Source organism: Meriones unguiculatus, chromosome 3 (assembly GCF_030254825.1).
Source record: "Meriones unguiculatus strain TT.TT164.6M chromosome 3, Bangor_MerUng_6.1, whole genome shotgun sequence".
Taxonomy (NCBI): domain Eukaryota; kingdom Metazoa; phylum Chordata; class Mammalia; order Rodentia; family Muridae; genus Meriones; species Meriones unguiculatus.
The window spans coordinates 172228252-172252266 of NC_083351.1; the positions used below are offsets into that span (position 1 = coordinate 172228252).

The 24015-nt window shown below is 46.6% G+C and overlaps 1 protein-coding gene and 2 long non-coding RNA genes across 3 annotated transcripts in view; 1 reads left to right on the forward strand and 2 right to left on the reverse strand.

The window, feature by feature from the left end:
* The window catches only part of Scd5 (stearoyl-CoA desaturase 5), a 109642-nt gene that overhangs the window by 64549 nt on the left and 21078 nt on the right, over nt 1-24015 (reverse strand).
* Nucleotides 1992-13030, reverse strand: LOC132653206 (uncharacterized). Its single transcript, XR_009590976.1, has 3 exons — nt 12693-13030; nt 11048-11279; nt 1992-2298 (listed from the first exon to the last, which is right to left on the reverse strand). It is a non-coding gene; the product is annotated as an uncharacterized LOC132653206 (long non-coding RNA).
* LOC132653208 (uncharacterized) lies at nt 9248-14228 on the forward strand. Its single transcript, XR_009590979.1, has 3 exons — nt 9248-9349; nt 13504-13630; nt 14113-14228. It is a non-coding gene; the product is annotated as an uncharacterized LOC132653208 (long non-coding RNA).

The window sequence follows — 24015 nt, forward strand, 5'->3', positions numbered from 1 at the left end:
CTTTTTCATGGGCTACTGGCAGCTTCTTAATTCCTTTATGCTTGTGGTAACCCCTGGCACCCACACTCTTCCAATCATGCCGCACACAGCTTCTCCAGAGCGATCCTGTGGGTCCCTCAGCGACTGTGCACTTCTTCCAGGAAGGTTCGACCTCAGAGCTTCCCCAGATGCTCCATCTCCACCCATCGGTATCTGCAACCGGGCACCCTTCCATCTCTGTTACTGCAGACCTGACCCTCACTGTCCTTAAGACCATCTCTCCCTCACACACTGCTCAGCAGGAATCCCTCTGACATTATTTCCCCCCACGGGCATTATTCCCGTGGCCTGGAATCACACTGTAATTTCTCTTGTGTTCAAAAGCAAGTTTTTAACCTGTCTGTTTATTGTTGATTTATTTTTACAGGCATGTATCAGGTGTACAAAGTGTGAGTTGCCCCTAGCTGAGGACCGACTGGCAGTAAATAGCCCTACACAATTACACACATACAGCACAGGGAGCACTGGATGGCCTCTATGTTTTGTTTTGTTTTTAAAGAACACATGAAGTTGGGATGGGGAAAGGGGGGATAGGGAAGGAATTGAAGGAGAAGAAATGGGGACAGATTTGATCAAAACATTATATGCACATAAAGAAGAACCCTTGACGGGAAGAAATTTGTCAGAGTGTGTTAATTCTGACTCAGAACTCTGACGACATGCTGCAGCAGAGGGAGGGGTGAAGACGCTGTGACCAAGACTGACCATCTGAGCTTGATCTCTGGGACCCAGACGTTGGAAGAAGGGAAGTCACCCTCATGGGTTGTCCTCTGATGCCCACTTCTGTGCCTTGGTCACAAGTGTACCTTCACACACACATGTTCACATGAGCACACACAGGAGCCCAATGGATTCACCATTTGATGGCATTTTAGGGAGGTGGGATCTGATTGGAGGAGTTAACCAGGTTGGGTGTCTTGGAAGAAGTATCTTATGGTTTTGGTTGTGAGCCTAGCCTTTAATGGCTGAGCCATCTCTCTAGCATCTCTGAAGATGTATCTTATCACCAACCCCCCTCCCATTGCGCTACATCCTGGCTTTCCTGTGGTGGCCATCTTTGTCCTGTCACGTGTTCTTTACCTTGACATCAAGTCTTGCCTCCAGTAGCCATGGGTCGAGATCTCTGAAACTGTGAACTGAAATAAATCTCTCCATCTGTTGGTTCTGTAGTGTGAGAGGTCAGGCCAACACAACTGCCTGCACATTCTGTGTGTGTGTGTGTGTGTGTGTGTGTGTGTGTAAGAGTATGTAAGGCACCTGTGAATCATGATGAGTTTAAGTTTGCAGCTGGCTCCCTTCCCAGGGTGCCTCATTAGGCATGCAGAAGTATTCCCAGATCTAAATCCAAAGTCCACAGGACTTCTGGTCCTATGCATTTCTGAGATGGGATTCTAAACCATCTTTGAGACAGACAATTGCTTAACATTTGACCAAAAAACAAAGCATAAAAGCGGTTATTTTTGTCATTTTCTCCTGATAAGCTTTTAAAGAGCAATGACCCCAAAGTGCTGCCCTATGAGGTAAGTGCTTAGTGGCAGAGGCTAGCTTATACTAGGGCCTTGCACTGCCACACAGCCCTGTCTCCCTGCTCCCTGTGAGACTTCTTATCCTCTTCAAAAGCCTCTTCAAATAACGCAAAGCTTGTCTCCGGAAGAAAGGACGAGGCTCACATATACAGGGGAATCTGTGCACAGAATGCTGGCTCCTTTACACTCTCTGAAGAGGGAGTGGGGTGCTCACAGGGAGCTTGGAAATGATGCCCCGCTACACTCTCATAGACACAGTTCTCTTACCTGTGCGACAGACACACTCAATGGCGGTGCAGGTCACAGTGTGACGTGTGACTTCCATGAACCCCACACACGTGTTAAACATTGGAATGTAAGACCTGGAGTCTCACTGCTCAGGGGCTCAGAATCGCGCCCTTCCCAGGAACTCTCACAGACCACAGCTCAATGCAAAAGCAAGAGGTTTACTGCTATCGTGATAGGGTCGCCCCTCCAAAGACAGGAGATGACCCCGAACATGCAAAGCACAGGGTTTTTATACCTGAAAATCAGGTCACTTTGCTCTATGGTTTACAGCTGGTTGTAGATGGTTTACAGCTGGTTGTTTCTCAGAACAGTTCACCCCGCCCTTCAAGAGCTCTCTGAGCCTGGCTTCAATTCAAAGAATCACAGTTGTTTTTCTCATTCCCAGGTGGTCCCTCAGGAAGCAGTTCATGGATTCTTACTGCTGGGCAGCCATTACAAGGTGAATCTGGAAAGAGCAAATGCAAATGCGTTCTGATTCAGAACCCCCAATTCTACTCACCTTTCTCCATCTCAGACAGCCATCAAAATTAGAATCAGAAAACCTCAATTCTGAGTGCAAAGCTCACTCCACTCTTCCCACACTGAGCTTCCTTCTCATTGATTAGGCTTAATTTTTTTCACAGGAGTAAAGCTTTGTTACTGCACACGGCTGTGGTTCTGCACATGCTCATTGATGCCTCTGCTACAAATAGAGAGCTACAATAGTACAAAGAGTGGCCATGAGCTGGGGAGGCGGCCTAGATGGTGAGGTGTGTATTTGTGATCCTAGCACTGAGGAGGCAGTGACAGGTGCACCTGCACATGGGTTCTGACCACAGAAGCCTGCTCTCTGGATGGGCCTGGGTCCGTAGTGAGAAACAGTCTAAAACGAAGTAGATAGACAGTGGTCTAAGAAACTACAGCCAAGGTTGTCCTGTAGCCCCACGTCCATGCACACATATGTGCATGCATACCCACACACATGCCTGTACATTCACACACATACATATGCATGAGTGAGTGCACACACACACACACACACACACTCGAATGTTGATCCCTCTGAAGGAACATGAAATAAAGAAAACCACAACCAAGGGCTGGAGAAATGCCTCAATGGGTAAGAGTGCTCTGTTCTTCCAGAGGTCCTAAATTCAGTTCCCAGCAACCACCATCTATACTAGGATCTGATGCTCTCTTGTGGCACACAGGTGTACATGCATCATACACAGAAAATATAAAAATCTTAAAACACATACACACAACTAATCAAGAGTCAGAGTTATGGACCCAGTCCAGTGGACACATCTACCAGACACTCCCATACCTAATGCTCAGGGAACAAGAGCGGAAGGATAAGCGAGTTTGGTGTGAGACTGTCTTTTAGGAATGTCCAAAGCGACACCCGTAAAATCTCACCAACACACTTCCTAAACCTGAGCCGAGCAAGGACAATACCAATGCACGTGCCAAAGTGGACAGGGAAAACCCAGGAGGCCTCAGCCCTACAAAGAGAGCTGCAGGCAACTGAGGAATGCTGGGAGCAGGAGAGATGGTCTTCCCCAAGGAAGAGCACTCCAACTGGTTGTCCTGTGCGAAATGGCCAACCCTGAAAACATACATACAAGTAACACTGGACAGACTGAGCAGGTTATAGTTAGGAACATACATTTACATATGTGCAGGCAGTAACAATCAATGAGAAAACTATGAATTTAAATGGGGTCAGGGAGAGGTATGTGGGTTTGGAGAGAGGAAAGAGATGGGAAGAGCTGTAATCATATTGACTGGAATAAACACACACCCAAGCTGGTTGATTTGTGCGAGTGCCTGGACAACTTGGTGAAAACTTTTCTCATAAAAGAAGTAAAAACCAAACAAAGGCAGACGGATACACAGCTCAGGGACAGAGCACTTGCCTAGCATTTGTCAGAACCTAGGTTCATTCAATCTCTAGTGCTTAAAAAAAAAAAAAAAAAAAAAAAGCCAGGTGTGGTGGTGCATATCTTTAGTCCCAGCACTTGGGAGGCAAAGCCAGGGAACCTCTGAGTTTGAGTTCAGCTGGTCTATGGAATAAGTCTTTTCTCTCTCTCTTTCTGCATCACACATTAACATTAATGACATACTTAAGAATCACAACACATATGACCTACATGGTAAGGTACAGATTAAGCTTTGTTCTGGTAGTAAGTGAACAAAAATTAAATACATGCAAACACCTTCCCCTTGCCCATGGATACATAGACCGTAAAATAAGTGGGAAAGAAAAAAAAATCAGATATAAAAAAAAAAGTAATGTAAACAGAGGTGGATAAATTTAGTTCTTTTCTGGTCCTGTGTCTCGCTGTTGCCATCTCTAAAATGGGAGCATGAGGCAGGTCAGGAAGGGTCTCTGTGGTATTAGAAATGAAGGCGTCAAGAGCCTGACGGGTGGCAAGAACAACAGACACTCCATGTTTTTAACTCCTTCTGTGCCTACGAGTGGTGAGGGCCACAGCGCCAGCAAGGACACAGACCATGCAGAGCTGGGCCTCTGACCACACAACAAACTACTCACGCATTCTTCTCTGATCTTTTTATTTATGCCATTGGCAAGTTTGGCAAGTCAGAAGGAAAGTGCCCATGAAAAATGAGTTCATGGTGAAATGAGAATACATCTAGATACCAGTATTTTTACCCTGGGAACTTGGGGTTTTGGGGGTTGGTTTTTTTGTTTAGTTTTGTTTTGTTTTTTGGTTGTTTTTTTTTTTTCGGTGGTGTTGTTTTGTTTTGTAGTTGTTGTTTGTTTTCTCTTTCTGTGTTCAGTGTTATTTACTTATTTTCCAACAAAATGTTTTATAGAGAATTTATTTCTTCTTTTTTTAAGTTTGTATTGTCCCCCCCCCTTTTTTTTTTACAATTTATTCATTATATATCCCAGTTGAAGCCCCCTCCCTCAACTCCTCCCAGTCCCACCCTTCCTCCCTCTTCCCCCCACCCCCTTCCCCTGGTCCACTGAAATGGGGAGTTCTCCTCCTCTGCCATCTGCCCATAGCATATCAAGTCTCATCAGGACTGCCTGCATCCTCTTCCTCTGTGGCCTGGCAAGACCAAATGGCCAGGGACAAGTGACGACAGAGGCAGCACCTACCCCCCTTACTTGGGGACCCACATGGAGACTGAGCTGCCAGTCAGCTACATCTGAACAGGAAGTCTAGGTCCTCTCCATGCATGCTCCTTGACTGGTGTATCAGTCTCTGCAGGAACTCCTGGGCTCAGGTTTTTAGCTTTGTTGATCTCCTTGTGGGGCTCCTGTCCCCTCTGTGTCCTTCAATCCCCTCTCCCCTTCTTCCATAAGACTCCCTGTGCTCTGCCCAAAGTTTGGCTGTGAGTCTCAGCATCTGTTTCAATCCCCTGTTGGATGGAGCCTTTCAGAGGTCTCTCTATAGTAGGCTCCCATTCTGTTCTTTCTCTTCTACTGCTTCTAGTAGGAGGATGCTTACATCCCTGGAAAGTTCTTACTGGAAGAGCCAACTGAGCCGTAGCTGCCTTGCTTTATTATTCTCATTTATCATAACTATCACCATTTTCTCAGCAGGGTGTGACTGTAATCCCAAGATGGAAAGCAGAGGCAGGGGGATCAAAAGGGCAAGGCCAGCCTTGGCTACCAGTGAGTGTGAGGCCAGCCTGGGCTAAGTGACATTCTCCCTCAAAACAACAACAAAAAGAAATGAGGGAATTTAAAATTAAATAATAGATCTCCATCCTTTCCCACTAAAAGAATAGCTGGTGTTTTTATTGCTACTTCCAGTTGCAGGATTAATGACAGTGGGATGGTATTCAGGAGGAACTCACAAGACGTTTCCTGGGGCTCAAATGCAGCTGGAAAGAAAAGAGTAAGTCACAGCATCCCCAGGGCCTGGAGGTGTAGTTAGTTAGCTAGCTCTCGCCAGGCAAGCACAGGCCTTGAGTCTCACACCCAGAATGAAAAAAATAATCCACAATAAAAATGCCTTTTGCTTCATTACCTATGTCAAGAGCTTAGAATAATTTGCGGATTTAAACAGCGGCTTCTTTGAAAGTTAGGAATAAGTAATTCTTCCCATCCCCGTGCAGCAGAGATGACGGTAGACTTCTGATGGTTAGCATAAAAAAAAACCCAAACTCCAAGGCAGCCGTGGCTCAGGCAGCACTGCCAACAGGAACGTTCTGGGGTGCAAGCACACCTGGGGTTACGTCCGTCACACCGTGGCCGTGGTACCCTTCTTCATTTCACCGGAACGTGGCACCCGACCTTCTGATTCGCAGCAGGGTTGCACGGTGGACCATGCCTTCTTCCTTTGTCTTTTCCCTCCCTGTTAACTGTGCTGGCCTGAGCTCGTCCTGAATCCCGGAATTACACACGAGCCTTATGAAAACAGGGTTTTGAAAAAAATCACTTGATTTACCCGCAAACCTTGAGCCAGCAGTAAGCCAAGCCAGCGAGGAACCAGCTGTCGGTCAGGGTGTGTCTCCTGCCTGGCTTGGGAGCCCTTCAGGTGAGTGGGGACTGTATCCTTCCAGAAAGCTCAACAAAAGAGGCTCACAGAAAACTGATCCCGATTTTATTATTACGAAAGAAGAAGGTCTGGTGTTCAGGAGCCTTCGGGAGACCCTGCACTGGCCGTCCCTGTGAGCTACTCTGAGTGTGCCTGTGTGTGAAGCACACGTTGGGAATCCTGTCTGTTTCTCTCGCTTACTTACTTGTCTTCAAGGGTCAGATTTACAAGACCTCAGCTAGAGAATGTACTGTCCTGACAGGAAAAGGGATTTTACTTCTTCTCTGGGCACAGTAGCTCTCTTTCGGGGAAGCTGCTGTGGCTGCTGGGGCACCCATTGGGGGTGGGGGAGGGAGGCTGTTCTGTGTGCCTGCCTGGGGCCCTGCTCGGAGAGTCTGCGGCAGAAGTTGCCAGGCTCACCAACTTTTTGCTGTTTTGACACTTTTCAGTTCTCTTCATTTTAATTTTCAACCCTGTGATCCACAGAGGTCCAACATTATATATATATATATATATATATATATATATAGAGAGAGAGAGAGAGAGAGAGAGAGAGAGAGAGAGAGAGAGAGAGAGAGCAGAAATCTGGGAATGGGAGCCTGGAGCACGCAGCAGAATTCCCCTTGGTGACCATGCTGGCGGCCATCTGGTTGGAGCTGAAAGTAGCAATTATTTTGCTTTTCAGAAAGCCATCGTGCGGAAAACAGCTGCTGGGACAGGGCCTGGCATCGGCACAGCCTGGCCAAGGCAGCTTGTGGGAGCCCACAGGTCTGTGAGCAGAGCAGGAGGTCTGGAAAGAGCAGCACTCCCCCTGACCCCAGAACGGAGGTGACCTCTGCAGCTTGCCTGCCTGCCACTCCAGACCAGGGCATCGCCTGCCCCAGGGAGTAGCTGCCCCATAGTAGCTTCACTGGATAGATCCTCCCATTAGGGTGAAAAGGCCCTGGATCTGGACTCCCACCCAACCTCTGCTGCCTAGGAGAGGGGAGGAGCTATGTTTGAGGCTTTGCTGCATCCCTGAGCCTCCCGGGGAGTGCTCCGATTCAGAGAACACTCTACACACACAGACTTCTGAGATTGGCAGCCATGCTGATAGATAGAGGGCCAAGCCACTCCCCATTCCCCCGCAGGGGGTAGAAAATGACTGACTTCAAGGAGCACTGTTCTTCCAGTAACACCCTTGGCTTTGCAAAGGCAAGCTCTCGCTTCTTCCAACATGCCTCCAGAGTCTGCTGGAACCCCACAGTTCTGTTCTTTCTGTCCCCTCCACATTTACTCAAAAGGCATTTCCAGGAATCAGGGTTCCATCTTTCTCCTCTCGTGTTAATTCCAAATTCACCTGCCATTGGCTGAGTGCGGTGCCCTGTGCCTGTGTAATGCCAACCTTGGCTGAGGACAGAGGATCATGACCCGGAAGCCAGCCCGAGATGCAAAGAGAAACTGTGTTTTTGTTCACTTGTTCTTTGTTTAAATCATCCACATCTGGTTTTCTAGATATGTTCGTCCCTCATTCAGGTGTGTTTTGCCTGTCTTCTATGTTTTCTCAGCTTTCTGAGTCTCCTACTAGCTGAAATGGCATACCGCTCAGGGCATGTTTAAGCCATGCCAGCCAACCACCATCCCCGAGCCCCTCACTCTAAATGAGACAGGGGCTGAAAGCGACACAGCACGAGCACTCGGGGAAGGAAACACAGCTTGGACAACAGGAGAGGATGCCCTCTGGACCCTCCAACAGTGGGTTCTCAAAGGACAGCTCCCAGACAAGAAGCAGCCACGTCACATAGGAAGCCATGAGAGAGGTTATTTCTGTCGCCACCAGTCCTGAAGAATGGGCAAGGGGAGCAGTGTCTTTCAAGTGGTGGCCTGAACGAAGCTGATTTCCAGTCACCAACTCGGTGTTCACACAGGTTAAACGGCAGAAGAGGCCCAGGCACAGGCAGGCCAGGCCTGGCCCACTGAGGAGGTGTTCAGCACGGGGCCAGGAGCCTGCACTTTGGACCATCTGCTGGGGTTTGAACCTGATTTGGTGACCTTGAACAAGCTATGCTCTGTGCCTGTTTCCTCCCGTCGCTGGTGACGATGACTTCCCGTCTACCTCACGGACAGCTGCAGAGGTCAGCATACATTCAGGCACGTCTGAAGCACAGCTCATACTCAGTGAAGTTATCCCACTGCTGCTGTGACGGCCTCTCTTTTGTAGAGAAAAGGGGGAGGAGAAAGGGGAAAAAATGATCCAGAAACAAGAGCTCAGGAGGGCTCTACATCCATCACCTACATCCATCAGAAAGCATTTCTGTGCACCTCAATGGGGAAACTGAGGGTCTTAGTCACAGGGTCTTAAACAGATGGTATGGCCCAGGCCCACTACCCCACCCTTGACCTCGAAAACTGCCTAGATTACATGGAATCTTGTCAAAAACTCAGGGGTGTTTGGTGCAAAGGGGCAAATGAAGGTGCCTACTAGATTTATGCCATGCTTATAAAGATGTAAGAAAAAAATGGACATTATTGAATAACACAGTCCTGATTCAGAGTCCTTATGTTGGACGGCAGGTGAGACTGAAGGTCGCAGCTGCTGTCAGACAACAGAGGGTAGGCTTGAGAAGATGCCATGCTTATGAGACAAGAAGAAGCTGGCCAGAAGGAAAAGGAAGCTCGATGCTGAGCTGCGAGGCTGCTGGCTTAACGAAGGGGGCATTCTCACCATGGAAGGAAGCCAACTCTTTGTCACCCCCTCTCTCTCATGACAGCTGCTTCAGGTCCAAAACAGCCAGAGAGCCAAGCAATCCTAAGAACTGGACCAGAGCCAAGCTCCTGACCAGAAGGCAGCCAGACAGCTTCCCGTAAACTGCCTCCTCTAACCACGCAGGGCTTAGAGTCACCACACTGTCCCTCTCCCTCATGCTCAGCATGTCTGTGAAGCCCAGAACGGTACATTCTGTGTCTTCCCAGCTGGTATCTAAGATCTGAACAGCTGTCAAAAAGCCACACGATAGACAGGTAAGGGTCTCCTTTGTCCTGTCCTTAATAGGCTGCGTTTTGGGATATGACCTTTGTTTATGTGGGTTTGTCGTTTGGGACAGTATTCACTCACTCCATAGCCCTGGCTGGTCTGATCGACTCGGGAAGACCCGAATGCGTGGTTCCCTCTCCTACTTCAGCCTTCTCGCAGCTGGGATGGCAGGCAGGCTCCACAACCCCAGGTGGTAGAGCCTTTAAAATTGGGCTTTCAGGGGCTGGGGAGATGACTCAGTGATTAGGGTATTAACTGCTCTTTCAGAGGACCCGGGTATAATGCCAGCACTCACGTGGTAGCTCACAACCATCTATAACTCTGGTCCCATGGGACTCAGCACTGTCTTCTGGCCTCCATGGCACAGTTTGCACATGGAATGAAGACACACCTGCAGGCAAAACACCCACTCACATCAAAACAATACTTTTAAAAACGTGTTTTAGTCAATTTTGTAATGAGCAATAGATATAAAAACTCAGCAATAGAAAAATCAAATTAACCTCTGATCCAGCCATGCAATGAAACATAATAATTTCTTCTTAGCTTGAATTGTTTGTTTTCTCTTTTAAGTAAATTTATAGTCAGTGTTTACAAAGTTAAGTCAACTATTTTCTCATTTGGCATTATTTTATACTGACTTTTCTATTTCTTTTCATAACACACAAGCATATTATTCTTAATATTATACAGATTAAACATACTATTCCTACTTAATAGATTTTAGATATTTTGTTTTGTTTATTGTGTATGAGAGTTGTGTTTGAGTGTGTGTATGAGTGTGTGTGTATTTAAGAGTGTGTGTTGTATGTGTATGTATGTGGCTATGAGTGTGAGCGTGTGTGTGTGTGTGTGTGTGTGTGTGTGTGTGTGCACGCACGCACAATGGTTATGGGCAGAAGACTGTGCAGGTCAGAAGAGGGCATCAGCTTCCCTGAAGTCACAATTGATTGTGAGCTGTGGTTTGGGGTTCTGGGAACTGAACCCAGTTCCTCTGGAAGAGCAGCCAATGCTTTTAACCACTGAGCCGCCTCTCCAGCCCTTGTATTTTTGTGTTGGTTTATTTCTCCAGCAGACAGCCTCAAATGCATCACCATGCCTAAGGATGTGATGCTTCATGGCTCATTACACTTTGCCATGTTGTTTTCCAGAAATATTTGTACTGATTTATGCTGGTATGAGAACATGGCTTTCTCAAAAGCCTTACCAGACTGATTCCATATTTAAGATGATTTTACCAGTGTAACTTGCATTTCACAACTTTGTGGGGTTTGTTCTGGTAATCGATTATGGAGGCTAAGTCTTTCCCTAAGGGTTTGTGTTTTTATTGCTGTTGTATGAATGAGGCTCATAGTTCTTTGACCGTTGATACAGCAGAACGGATCCTGCCTAGTGGGTTTGAGTCTGTCCCCTCGGTCTTCTAAGTGGTAATTGTTTTTTCATTCAATCTGTTAATCACCAAGATTCCTCCCCTAAGTCACATTGACTAGGGAAGGTTTTGCTCCATGAACACAGCTCTGACTCATGTTGAACATCATCAATCCAGCCCATATTCCCGGCTCCCTGTTTTCCCTGTTCCTAGCTGCACAGTCTAATACTCTCATAAATTTTCCTGTAAGTGGCCTGATTTTTAGGCTCTCAAGCTCTTTAATGAGCTGTATTCCCAATCTGTCACATATACCTACCAATTATTCAACGTTGAGCCGTGTGCAACCGGAAAAGAAATGGGTGCCATGCCCATGCTTGCCTTTCTGCCAGTTTCTGATCTGTAGCATGGCTTTTGATTGAGGGAAAATTTCAACACTGTCACCTCGTAGCATCTTACAGCTGCTGGATGAGACGGAACTGACATCGTGGTGATTGCCATGCAGAGGGTGGGAGGGGCAGGAGACAACAAAAACCACAGCCAAGTTCAATCTAAAGTGTAAACAAAGTAAATGTTTGGAACATGCTACAGAACAGACACAGGGTCAGCTTAATTAGCTAAAAGAATAGGCAGGATCTAGATTTTTGCAGGCTTCAGCCCAAATGATCAAACAGCAGCCCAGACGACAGCTGACAAGACACGCTCAGCGCCACCAGGATTGCGCGTACAAATTGGCACAAAGAGCCAGGCAGGGAGCCTCAGGTCTGGAATTCCAACACTAGGAGGCTGAAGCAGAAATGCCATGAATTAAAGGTCTTCCTGGGCTACATAACAAGTTTGAGGCTAGTCTGTGCTCCATGTCTCAAAAACAACCCAAAGATCCACACCTTAAAAAAAAAAACAGTTATCACAATAAGGACACTGAGCATTTCTTTAAGTGTTTCTCTGCCTTTCGATACTCCTCTGTTGAGAATTCTCTGTTTAGCTCTGTACCCCATTTTTTTAATTGGATTACTTGGTTTGTTGGCATTTAACTTCTTGAGTTCTTTGTATATCCTGGATATTAGCCCTCTGTCAGATATAGGGTTTGTGAAGATCCTTTCCCAGTCTATAGACTGTCTTTTTGCTCTGATAATAGTGTCCTTTGCTTTACAGAAGCTTTTCGGTTCCATGAAGTCCATTTATTGATTGTTGATCTTAGAGCCTGAGCTGTTGGTGTTCTGTTCAGGAAGTTGTCTCCTGTGCCAATGAGGTCAAGGCTCTTCCCCACTTTTTCTTTGAACAGGTTTAGTGTGTCTGGTTTTATGCTGAGGTCTTTAGTCCACTTGGACTTTACTTTTGTGCAGGGTGATAAATATGGGTCTATTTGCATTTTTCTACATGTAGACATCCAGTTGGACCAGCACCATTTGTTGAAGATGCTATCTTTTTTTTCCCATTGTATGGTTTTGGCTTCTTTGTCAAAAATTAAGTTTCCATAGGTATGTGGGTTTAGCTGACTTTGACATGCACTCAGTAGCTGGCTCTTTGATCACCTACCCCTGGGGGATGCAGCCTGACCAGGCCACAGAGGAAGAAGATGCAGCCAGTTCTGAGGAGACCTGATAGGATAGGGTCAGATAGTAGGGGAGGAGGTCCTCCCCTGTCAGTGGACTAGGGAAAGGGCATAGAGGGAGAAGAGGGAAGGAGAGTGGGACTGGGAGGAGATGAGAGAGGGGGCTACAGCTGGGATACGAAATGAATAAATTGTAATAAATAATTTTTTAAAAATGTGCATGAAGAGTAAATCCACTTGCTAGGATAATGAAGGAGTTCAGCAGGAGGAAAGGCACATGAGATTGGGGATTCATACAATTAAAACATTATGTAATATATAAGTATTATAGAATAAAATCAACATAAAAATAAAAACTACTGTTTAAAAATTTTTTAAAGTTTTCACAAAAGAAAATTTATTTCCTCACATTTATTCTGTGTGTGTGCATGTGCTCGCACACATCCGTCTGTCCATCCATCTGTCCACTTGCCAAGGCTCACGTGTGGAATCAGAGGACACCTTGCTGGAATCAGTTCTCTCTCTCCACCGTGTGGATCGCCAGTGATTGAACACAGATCATCAGGTTTGGTGGCAGGCACCTCTATCCGCTACGCCATCTTGCTGGCTCTGTGATGATTTCTTAGCTCACACACACACACACACACACACACACACACACACACACACACACACACACACACACCGCCGCCACCACCACACCACACCATAGAAGGCCTCCCAGTTGGGGAAGACGCCATCCTGCCTCCTTTCTCACCTCTCGCCGCCAGCTGTGTAGCTAAGCTGCTCGCCCACGCACCACCACTCGCGCGGTTCCGAAGCTGCCTCGGTGGTCTGTGGGGAAGACGCAGATATGCCGTGACCTGCCAACACCATTGCCCCGTTTTACTGCTGTGGCAAAGTGAAGTTAGGCACGTGGCCAAGATCCCTAAGCTAGCCAGAACAGAACTGAAGACTGGCACTGCATACTGTCTCACACCCATGAACATTTTAATTGTTTGTAGAAAATTGTAATTCTTTTCCACAGCTGTGCAATTTTTCACTATAATAGGTTTTTTTTGTTTTTTGTTGTTTTTTTTTTTGTTTGTTTTTTTTAATTTAATAACTTACTGCAGGGCCAAAATGCAAATGGGTGCAATAGACCAAGAGTCGATTCTGTTCCTTGCTGGTTGTTACACACATAAGTGATTTTCGTTTGTTTCTCCTCGATATTTGCTAAGATATTTGAAGTCACAGTCGAGACGGAGATAGGGCTGTGCAGAGAAGTGGAAGGAGGAAACGCCAACCTGGAAGTCAAGAAGCAGGATGTTGGCCTGGTTTCCAACAGCGAACATCTCCAGACCACAGGTACTTTACGGCCAAGAAGAAATCAGTGAATGGGAGAGTTAAGGAAGATCCTCTCTAGCTTCGGTTATCTAAGCACTTCACGAAATTGGTAACATTGCACTGGTGCTGGATATGTGGGTGTAGCGCCCCCTACTGGCCGCCCCTCTGTACCTCCCTTCAGGGAGGTCCTGGTCAGACCAGCATCAGCTCAACCTGAGGCAGGAAAGGCTCCAAGCTCACCCTAACCATCTTCTAGATCACATTGCCAGGTTGAGGAGGAGATGGTGGAGGGCGGGGCTGACTAGGATTCAGCTACACAAAGATTTTAAAGAGGCCCAAGGGAAAACATGGCAATTTAGAAAGGTGTCAGGGAACAATGCAAGGAGGGGTAAAGACATTCTTGATAAGGAAGAGCCACAATAAAATTTTCGTTTGGTATTGTTATCTCTCCCTCTCTCTCTGTCTCCCCCACCCCTTCCTTCTTACCTCCTTCCCTCACAAAGGATGGAACTCACCCATCAATTCCGGATGCCTAATCTAGATGTGAAAAAAACAGAATGATATCTGAGGCAGTCAAGTAAAGAGCCATAATGGGCTGTAGTTTCCCCCCCTCCCCCGTCTCCTCACGGAAGATGGGCAAAGGTTGTGTCTCCTCTGTCTCAAGCCTATGGAGGGAGCTTATATATCTCCCCTTGAAGAGTTTTAAAATATTTTCGGCAAAGTAGAGGAACAGTGGACAGCAGATCCCAGATGCATTCCTGAGACACCCAGGGTGACAGCAAGGTACAAAGGCACCAGGGTATCTGTGTGTTGCTGGACTTTCTAGAGGACTGTGTGCTCCATGGACCAAACGTGGCCACCCAAGAGGGTAAGCTGGTGAGCACTCAGACTGGAGCCTGCCTCAGGGCCAGTGAGAGGGACAAGAAGATGCAAGAAGCTGGAGAGATGGCTTGACACTTAAGATCATCTGTTGCTCTTACAGAGGATTGGAGTTCAGTTTCCAGCACCCACATGGCAGCTCACAACTGTCTGTCACTCCAGTCCCAGGGAATCGGATACCGTCCTCTGACCTCTGCATGCAAACAAAAACCTACCAAGGGCATAGATCAGGGACAGGCTCAACCTAAGTGCTAGTTTTCCATTTTAAAGAAAGGATTGCTTTATGAACGTGTTACCTGTAACTCCTTCCTTCCTTCTTTCTCTTTCCTTTTTTCCTTTTTTGGGCTTTCTTCTGAACCCCTGATAACATGTCTTTGGCCTGCTAGTCATACTTAAACTTTCTCTCTCTCTTCAAATCAATCAGAGTCTCATCTTCATTTTTGTCAGGTGCCTCACTGGATTACTCCACCCCATACCACAGCCCTGTCGTATATTTTTCCGTCTTTCCACAGGAATCTGGGTGAGTAGAGGCAAGACACTAAAATGTCTTCAAGACAATTTGATGGAGTAAACGGGGAGAGGTAATAGGCCTCAAAAGAGACAGCTTGGTTCAACATAAAAGCTGAGCGACTGCTGCGCCCAGCACTTCATAACAAGGGACCATCAGCTCACAACTCAAGAGAGGCTGATACTCTCCCTGGAGGAAATGGTTATGTGAGAAGTTGAGATTGTGGAGACTGTTGTGTCACACCCAAGCTGTGAAAGGCAGTGTTTAGTCAGATTCCCTGACTCTAAAGTTCACCGCTTCCTCTCACACGCTGCTGCAGGGTTCGAGGTCTAGGCCCACAGTGTCTAAAGGACAGCAGCATCGTTTACTACAAACTTCTCCGAACTTCATTAGCTTCCTCTTAAGGAAAACAGGGGTCATAACAGTAGTTTGCAGTTAGGAGGCATTTAAACGAGACGTTTGTTAAAGTGTTTAGCCCTGTGAGTGACTGTATTATATATTCAGATAAATGCCACCTCTCGCTACTGTGCTAGTCCGAGGTCTAACTGTGACCATTCTGACAACTGACCACCAATGCAGCCGGCTGTCCACCAAGCCGCTGCCGCAGCGCCTTTGCTTCTTCCTCTTCTAAGGCATTTCTCACGCACTCTGCCCCTCATCGCTGATGAAGCCAGGATGAAACAAGAGGCCCAAGGCATGAGGGAGCAGGGGAGCTGAGACACAGCCCCCTTCAACAGGCTGCAGGCTAGGAGGGCAGAGGAACTGAGACCACGATGGAGGTAGCTTCTGAGAAACAAATTCAGGATGGTTTTAGTGGAAAGCAGGCAGCATTATCACTGGAGGAAAGTGAATTATTGGGGATTTGTGTGGAGCTTTGGGGCACACTGTCGTGTGAAGGAGAATCCCTCTTAGACAAGCACGGATTTGGGGTTGGGAGAAATTTAATCTGTTCCTTGAGCCCGTTTTAACCTAAAAAAAGGATGATTTGATGTTTAGAGTTCTGAATGAGAACAAAAACCTGTTCAGAGTCAAATGGAAGGAAGGAAAAGAGGTCTAAAGGGCCTGTCCCCTGTCCAGAAGAAAGAGAGAAGGCACTTGCCCCTGAAAGAACTACACAGGCTCGGTCCAGAGGCTTAATTTGACTCTGCAGGGCCAGGGCCTGGGGGAAAAGTTGCACAAGAGGGCACAGGAAAAAACCTCAGTTCCCACTCAGTTTTTATTTGTCTTCGTTGAATAAGGACATTAAATTCAGCTGTGTTTATTTCTACTTATCCCATCCAAGAAAGCCACAAGTTTAAATTCAAGTTATTTTGGTTTTTTTTATTTATTTGTGTTTGAGACAAGGTCTCACTATGTAATCCTGGCTAGCCTAGAACACACTATAGACCAGGTTGGCCTGGAACTCACAGCAATTTATCTGCCTCTGCCTTCCAACTGCTGGGAGTAAAGGAAAGCACCACCTTACCCTCCCTAAGTTCAAGTATAAAGAAAATACAGGTAATTCCATTTATTTTGCTTTGTTTGTGTGCTGTTATTGTTGTCTGGGGTGTAGGATAGTGGAGAGATTTTCAGATTAAGGATGTTCCACCTACATTGAGAATCCCGGCCCTAAAATCCATTTATAAATCAAGCCAACCTAAAGAGATTCTGTTGTACCTCTAGGTCGGTGTCTTGCTCAGCCACCCTCAGAGAAGCTTCTTCTTGAAGGGGACAGGAACTACCAGAGATCCACACTGTGCAGAGTGACACACATTGGGGTACTCAGTCCTAAATAGATGTTTCCATCAAACCCTCCCCTCGGGGGTCAGGAAGAAGAGGCAGAAGGAGTTTAAGAGCCAGAGAGAGTGAATAGGAACTAGTGTCCTCCACAGACAGGCCTTGTACAGCTTCAAGCCAGATGTGGTCCCACTGCTGAGAGGGGGAAAGGGACATGGGGCTCCCACCCCTAGCCAAGAGGCCATCTGCAATTGACTTCCACCTCCAAGGGAAAGTATTGGTTTTTTTCAATGGAGTCTGGGTGGGTGCAGAACCCACACTTATGGACAGGCCCCATGCCCAGCAGTAGACAGCAGCACAAAATGAACTCAATGCTATTTTTGTAGAATTTTTGTCTCATGTTGCTTTGTTTGGGCATTTCTTTTTTGTCTTATTGGTCTTTTTCTTGTACATTATGGTCTATGATCTTGTGATCGTTAAGGGTTGTGGCAAAGAAAGGCAGTTTCTTGAATTTTGTTTGGTTTTGTTTGTTTTTAAAGACTGAGAAAGGCTGTGGCGATAGGCAGGTGGGGAGAGGGGAAGATATGAGGGGAGTTGGGGAGGGGAAGCACACTCGGATTATATTGTATAAATTTTTTTCAATAAGATAAATAAAAATAAAATTGGAGCTGGAAAGATGGCTCAGATGCTAAGAGCACTGGCTGCTTTTCCAAAGGTCTTGAGTTCGATTCCCAGCAACCACAAGGTGGCTCACAACCATCTATAACGAGATCTGGTGCCCTCTTCTGGTGTGTGGGTGCACATGCAGGCAGAATACTGTATACATAATAAATAAATAAATCTTTTTTTATTAATAAAATAAAATTGAAGACAAGTAGTCAATGAACAGCATTTTTCAGGGGAAAAGCCAGAAGGGAGAGACGGTGGTGGAGTCTGAACTCACTACTGGCATTAGCAGGGATCACTCACATGCTACATAACGCAAGGACCTTGCTCTCAAGACACTAACCATTTAAGAAAATAAAACAGGTACGGGAAGACAAAAGCCGCTCAAGCAGGGACAATTCGGCAACGCGTCGTTCTTAGAAACAGTTCTGTATTTTCACATTCCAGGAATGTGTCTCTGTGCCTCTAGACAGGCGCCACATCCTGCTGTCACGTGATCCCAAACACCGAGCCCCAGGATGCGCGGCTCAGCTCATCCTGCGCGCTGGAGGGAGAAACAGCTGGGAACAGACGGAGCCGCCCTGGGCTGGCCCACTCCGCAGCAGATGTGCGTGGGAGCGTGCCTTTCTCCCCGCTGTGAAATACCTTCGTGTGACAGATACGTGGCTATCTTGGGCATGGATCACAAGTCCAAACACCACTAACAGAAGCTCGTTTCCGTTACTCACCCTGCGCACATAGCCTGGAGGGATTCTGCACGTGTTTGGTGTGCCCGCGGTTCTTATTGCGACCGGCGAGGTCGACTTTCCAGTCGGGGTGCCGTGTCTGTGCTCAGATGGTTTCTAACGGTGGATGCTTTGTATTTCCGAGGTCCAGATGAGGGACGCCCGGCCTAGATCAGGAACTGCTGCCCCAGAAGTCAGTGGGAGCGGCGTATACGTTGTTTGCTGAGGAGGATTCTTTGTCTGAAAAGACTTTAACCTCAAAGCCCGTTTTATATTTATGTATGACGCACGGTAAGTACAGTGGTTGTGCTGGTTGCTTGCTATTGCCGCGATAAAGATCAAGCGCTAAAGCACCTTGGGGAGAAGATGGATTATTTCAGTTTGCAGGTCTTGATCACATTCCATCACTGAGGGAAGCCGAGGCAGCAAGTCCCGGCAGGAACCGGGGAGCAGGAACTGGACCCGACATCGTGGAAGAACGCTGCTCACTGGTTTGCTCCTTCCGGGGGCTCAGCTTGCTTTTTCATTCTGCCCAGGACAGTCTGTCCATGGATGGCCCCACCCACAGTGGGAGGGACCATCCCACGTCAGTCATTAATGGAGGAAACGCCCCACGGATGAGCCTACAGGCCAGTCCTGATGGAGGCATTTTCTCAGTTGAGCTTCTCTCTTTCCCGGATGACCCTACTTCGTGTCAGGCTGACAGAAAATCTAAGTATCACAGTGGCTAGGAGTGGAAATAAGACTTCATGAATTCAAATGTCTGTTCCAAACTGATTAGCATATCGTTATTTCTCTAAGTCTTGGCTTCTTCGTCTATAAGTCAGACTATCCATAGGATTTTACTACGGATAGAAGTGAGGGTTAGAAAAGGTGATCCGGTCAACAAATGGCATTTATTCCACCCACAAAGAATGTTAGCTTTCGTTGCTATTACCAAGGGAAGCAGCTGGGAGCCCCCTTGGCAGGAGACAGGCATTGTACAAATATGGCCCTTCTTCCTGCTATCTTTGAGGACCACCTCGTCACTCTCTGTATTTATGGGTACAAGAACAATCATGGACTAAAGTCAAACATTCTGCACAAGAAATTTCTGAGGAAACTATGTCCAGTGTGTCTTTTAAAGTTACTTACACTGGGCTGTAGAGACAGCTCAGCTGTTAAACACTAGGCTCACAACCAAGAATATAAAAGTACTTAAGATAATCTAAGCATGGTGACGCATGCCTCTAGTACCAGCACTTGGGAGGCAGAATCAGGCCGATCTCTGTGAGTTTGAGGCCAGTCTGTTCTGCATGGTGAGTTCTAGGACAGCTAGAGCTACATAGTGAGATCCTGTCTCAAAACAAAAACAAGGTAAGTAAGTAAATAAATAAATAAATAGAATTAAATTACTTAAGCTGAACATGGTGGCTCAGGCCTATAATCCTGACTATACCACTCCTAGGCATATACCCAAAAGATGCTCAACTATACAACAAGGACATTTGCTCAACCATGTTCATAGCAGCTCTATTAGTAATAGCCAGAAACTGGAAACAACCTAGATGTCCCTCAGCTGAGGAATGGACACAGAAACTGTGGTACATTTACACAATGGAATACTACTCAGCTATTAAAAACAAGGAAATCATGAAATTTGCAGGCAATTGATGAGAACTAGAAAAGATCATCTTGAGTGAGGTAACCCAGAAGCAAAAAGACACACATGGCATATACTCACTCATAAGTGGATATTAGTCACATAATATAGGATAAAAATATTAAAATCTATAGTCCTAAAGAAGCTAAACAACAAGGAGGACCCTAGGGAAGATGTTCAGTCCTCATTCAGAAGGATAAACACAATAGACATCAGAAGCAGAAGACAGGGAACAGGATAGGGGCCTTCCACAGACAGCCTATGAAAGACTCTACTGATCGAAGTATCGAAGCAGAGGCTGAGACTCATAGCCAAACTTTGGACAGAGTGCAAGGAATCTTATGATAGAAGGGGGTGATAGAAAGACCTGGAGGGGACAGGAGCTCCAAAAGGAGAGGAACAGAGTAATAAAAATTGAGCCCTAGGGGTCCTGAAGAGAATGATACCCCAACCAAAGACAATGCATGGAGAGGACCTAAAAACCCAGCTTAGATGTAGCCCATAGACTCAGTCTCCAAGCAGGGTCCCTATTAAGGGGAGCGGGGATTGTCTCTGACATGAACTTAGTAGCTGGCTCTGTGATCACCTCACCCTGATGGGGGAGCAGCCTTACCAGGCCACAGAGGAGGACAATGCAGCCAGTCCTGATGAGACCTGATAGGCTAGGGTCAGAGGGAAGGGGAGGAGGCCCTCCCCTACCAGTGGACTAGGGGAGGAGTATAGGGGGAGAAGAGGGAGGGAGAGTGGGATTGGGAGGAGACGAGGAAGGGGGCCACAGCCTAGACACAAATTGAATAAACGTAATAAATGATAATAAAAAAAAGAGTATGGCACAAGACAGAAAAGAAGCCGTAACACAAGGATCTTATAAGGTCTCCGGAAAAAGCGCCTGCCACAAAATCCGGATAACCTGAATTCAGTCCCTGAATCCCACAGAGGAGGGAGAGAGCCAACTCCCAAAAACCGTTCTCTGACCTTCACATGTGTGCCGTGGCACATACACGCCCATGCATGCACACACACGCACGTACACACACCACTGCACCACACCACCACACCACGCCACATCACACACAGGTAGCAGTAATAAATAAAACAATAGGTTTGGGAATGAGTGAGATATCTCAGGGGTGAGGCCCCCCACCACTAAGCATGACAACCTTAGTTTGCTCCTGGAGGCCCACAAGGTAAAAGGAGAGAATTCCTGTCAGTCTACTCTGCTCTCCATATGTGTACACAGCTCATATGCACACATCTGCATGCATGTGCGCACACACACACACACACACACACACACACACACACCCCTACAAAATAAACACTTCATTTAAAAAAATTAGCAGTAGTGAACCTGCTTAATTAGTAATTAAGTAAGAGGTCTCACAGGAGAACGGGGAAGAAGAACTCTGATGCGAGCCTTGTGTTTGAGAGCAAGGTGAAAACTTGCTGGCCTTCCTTGAGCCCTTGGTGGCAAACACGGAAAGAACGTGGCTTTCCTGGAGGTTAGTGATGACAGTGAAACATTTGGGGAAAGGACGGGCACGGGCCCAGTGGCGTCTTGATCCTGTGCTAGGACATCTGTGACCTTTTCAGGCACCTACTCATTCCTCTCTTTGACTCTTTCCCGAATGTCCTGAGTAAGGGCCACACCTGTGTCTCCCACGGTTTCTACAAGATTTAGGAAAGAGCTGTGTAAGCACATTTTAGTGCATACAACATAAGCACACAGCAAACGTGTGCAGAGAACACAAATGCCACGGTACAAGAATAGAGCAAACCTCTGCAGAGAACATGAATCAGAAAACCCACAACACCAGGCAGTGGTGGTGCATGCCTTTAAGGAGGCAGAGGCAGGTGTATCTCTGTGAGTTTGAGGCCAGCCTGGTCTAAGGAGCGAGTTCCAGGACAGCCATGTCTACACAAAGAAACCCTGTCTCAAAAAACAAAAAAAACCAAACAACAACAGCAACAAAACCAGCAGAGGCACATAACAAAATATCCTCAGAGAACGCGAATGGGCAAAGATGTGACTAGAACAGGCATTTGGAGACACAGTCTTTCCCTGAGCATTTCATAGAGAAGGCTTACACCGGACGTAAGTACTACCATTGCTCTGGACACGCTGTATTTCACTAAACCTGTGGCAGTCATAAGAGAGGGAAGTGATGCCCTGCACAGCAGCCTAACTGGCCACACATCCACATAGGCTGGTCTCAGGTTGCAGGCGTCTAAACCTTACCAGTCTTCTATTGTCTAGAATAAAAGCAGTTAGATTAACCTAAAAACATTTTTAAAACTAGTCTTAAAACATTTTAATCTGTTACATCACAATGCTGTAATGTATTTGAATTTTTTACCTCCCTCCTCAACCCTGATTTCCCAGGCCAAAACAATACTGGGTTCAAAACAAGTGGTAGGCAATTGTGTCTAGAATGACTTAAAGAAAAATCTGAGAATTTAAAAGAAATGCACTTGTAATCTCAGCGCTCAAGCGACAAAGGCAAGAGAACTGTAGATTTGAGGCCAACCTGGACTACATAGTGAGATACTGTCTAAAAAGAAGAAAGGAGGAGAGGAGAAGAGGAAGAGGAGGAGGAGGGGCAGAGGAGGGGATCTGAACAAGAAGTACTGCTCTTGGCTGGAACAGAGCACTTACCCAGCAGGTATAATGCCCTGGGTTTGGTCCCCAGTGCTACAGGGTAAAGAAAAGAAGAAGGGAGATGAGGGGAGGGGAGGGGAGAAAAGAGGGGAGGGGAAAAGAGAAGAGAGGGGGAGGAGAGGAGAGGGAAGGGAAGGAAGAGAATGGAGAAGAGGGAGAACAGAGGAGAAGAAAGGAGAGGAGAGGAGAGGGAAGGGGAGGGGCGGGAAGGAAGGGGAGAAGAAAATAGGAGAGGAGAGGGGAAGAGGAGGGGAGAGAAATATTACTTCATTAAAGAGAAACAGCACCCTGTTAGAGACCTCTGCCAAAGCAAGAGAGATCCCTGGAGTTGGAAGGAGCAAGATGGCTCACCAGTAAGGGTGCTGTGCTGTCCACAGACTCTGTGAACAGGAGAATCTTAATTACTGAAGTATTTAATCTTAATTAAGTATTTAGGGCCAGAAAAAATTGCTTGTGTGGGAAATCATTATTTTACAAGGATTAGAAAAAACAGAAGGCAAAATGCTGACAGCATCTTTCAAAAGTTGACCTTGATTTAAAAATTTCTGTCCACGCACAGAAAATTGTGCCAAATTAGAATCTTAACACTGTGCTTAGTGTCTGTGGCTCTCAGCAAGGATAAGGAGGGGAGGAAAGGGATGTAGATAAATGAGCCTTTCATGGTGTTCTGCCCAGTTCACGAACCCCAAAAGACCAGGAATAAACAGACTCCACTGTAACTACATGAGGTTCTTTTTATTGCAAATTACAAGCTGCAGCTTGGGCCCACACACACCCACTGCCAAAGTGGTGGGAGCCGAGCACGCTGTGCCCAGGTTAGTTGGGTGATTTAAAGATTCTGGTCCATCCCAGCATGTCCAAGGCACGGGCGATTCCTGCCTGACAAGCATCTATTGGTTAAAATGCTACATTTTTAATCAATTGGCTATAGGAAGGTCCCCAAACCATTAATGACCTGGTGTTCCTCCCTAGGGGGATGGTCCAGTTTCCTATCGACTACATCTCTAGTGGGTGGGGAAAGAATGCAGTAAGGCGGTCCTTCCCCTCAGGGCATTACTGGACTTCTCCACCCACCTAGTTCAGGCCTTAATTAATAATAGCTGCTAATTTTTAATTTTCTTTGGTCTCTCAATGGCAGTAGCTGAATTGTTCTGAAAAAGCAAAGCTGTGATTTGCTCCTTCCCCTAGGCTCTGATGACCCAAAGCCTGAACAAGCCCAAAGTTGACACTGAAAGGAACAGGCTAGTTTACAGGTTTCTTTATGAATTCTATACCCCTTGTTAAACTAAGTTCTCTCAGTACTTTCCCAGAAAGCAGGTTGAAAGAGGAGCGGATGAATTGAGACAAGACCCACCCTGTTGCAAAGGAATGCCAAAGATCTCCACCCTGCTAAAGAGGAATCAGATAGAGTTGCCTAGCAACCAGGGCGGGACTGACTGGACTTGGGCACCTAAAATAGACCAATCATTTTAAAAGTCAGCTACCCTATCCAATCCAGTATTGCCAAGCTTGCAAACCACCACCACTACCACATTTCCTGTGCTTTTTCTTTTAAAAACCCCAGGTCTCTGTCTCTTACTGCTGTTCCTAGTGTGATGGCTTGAATATACC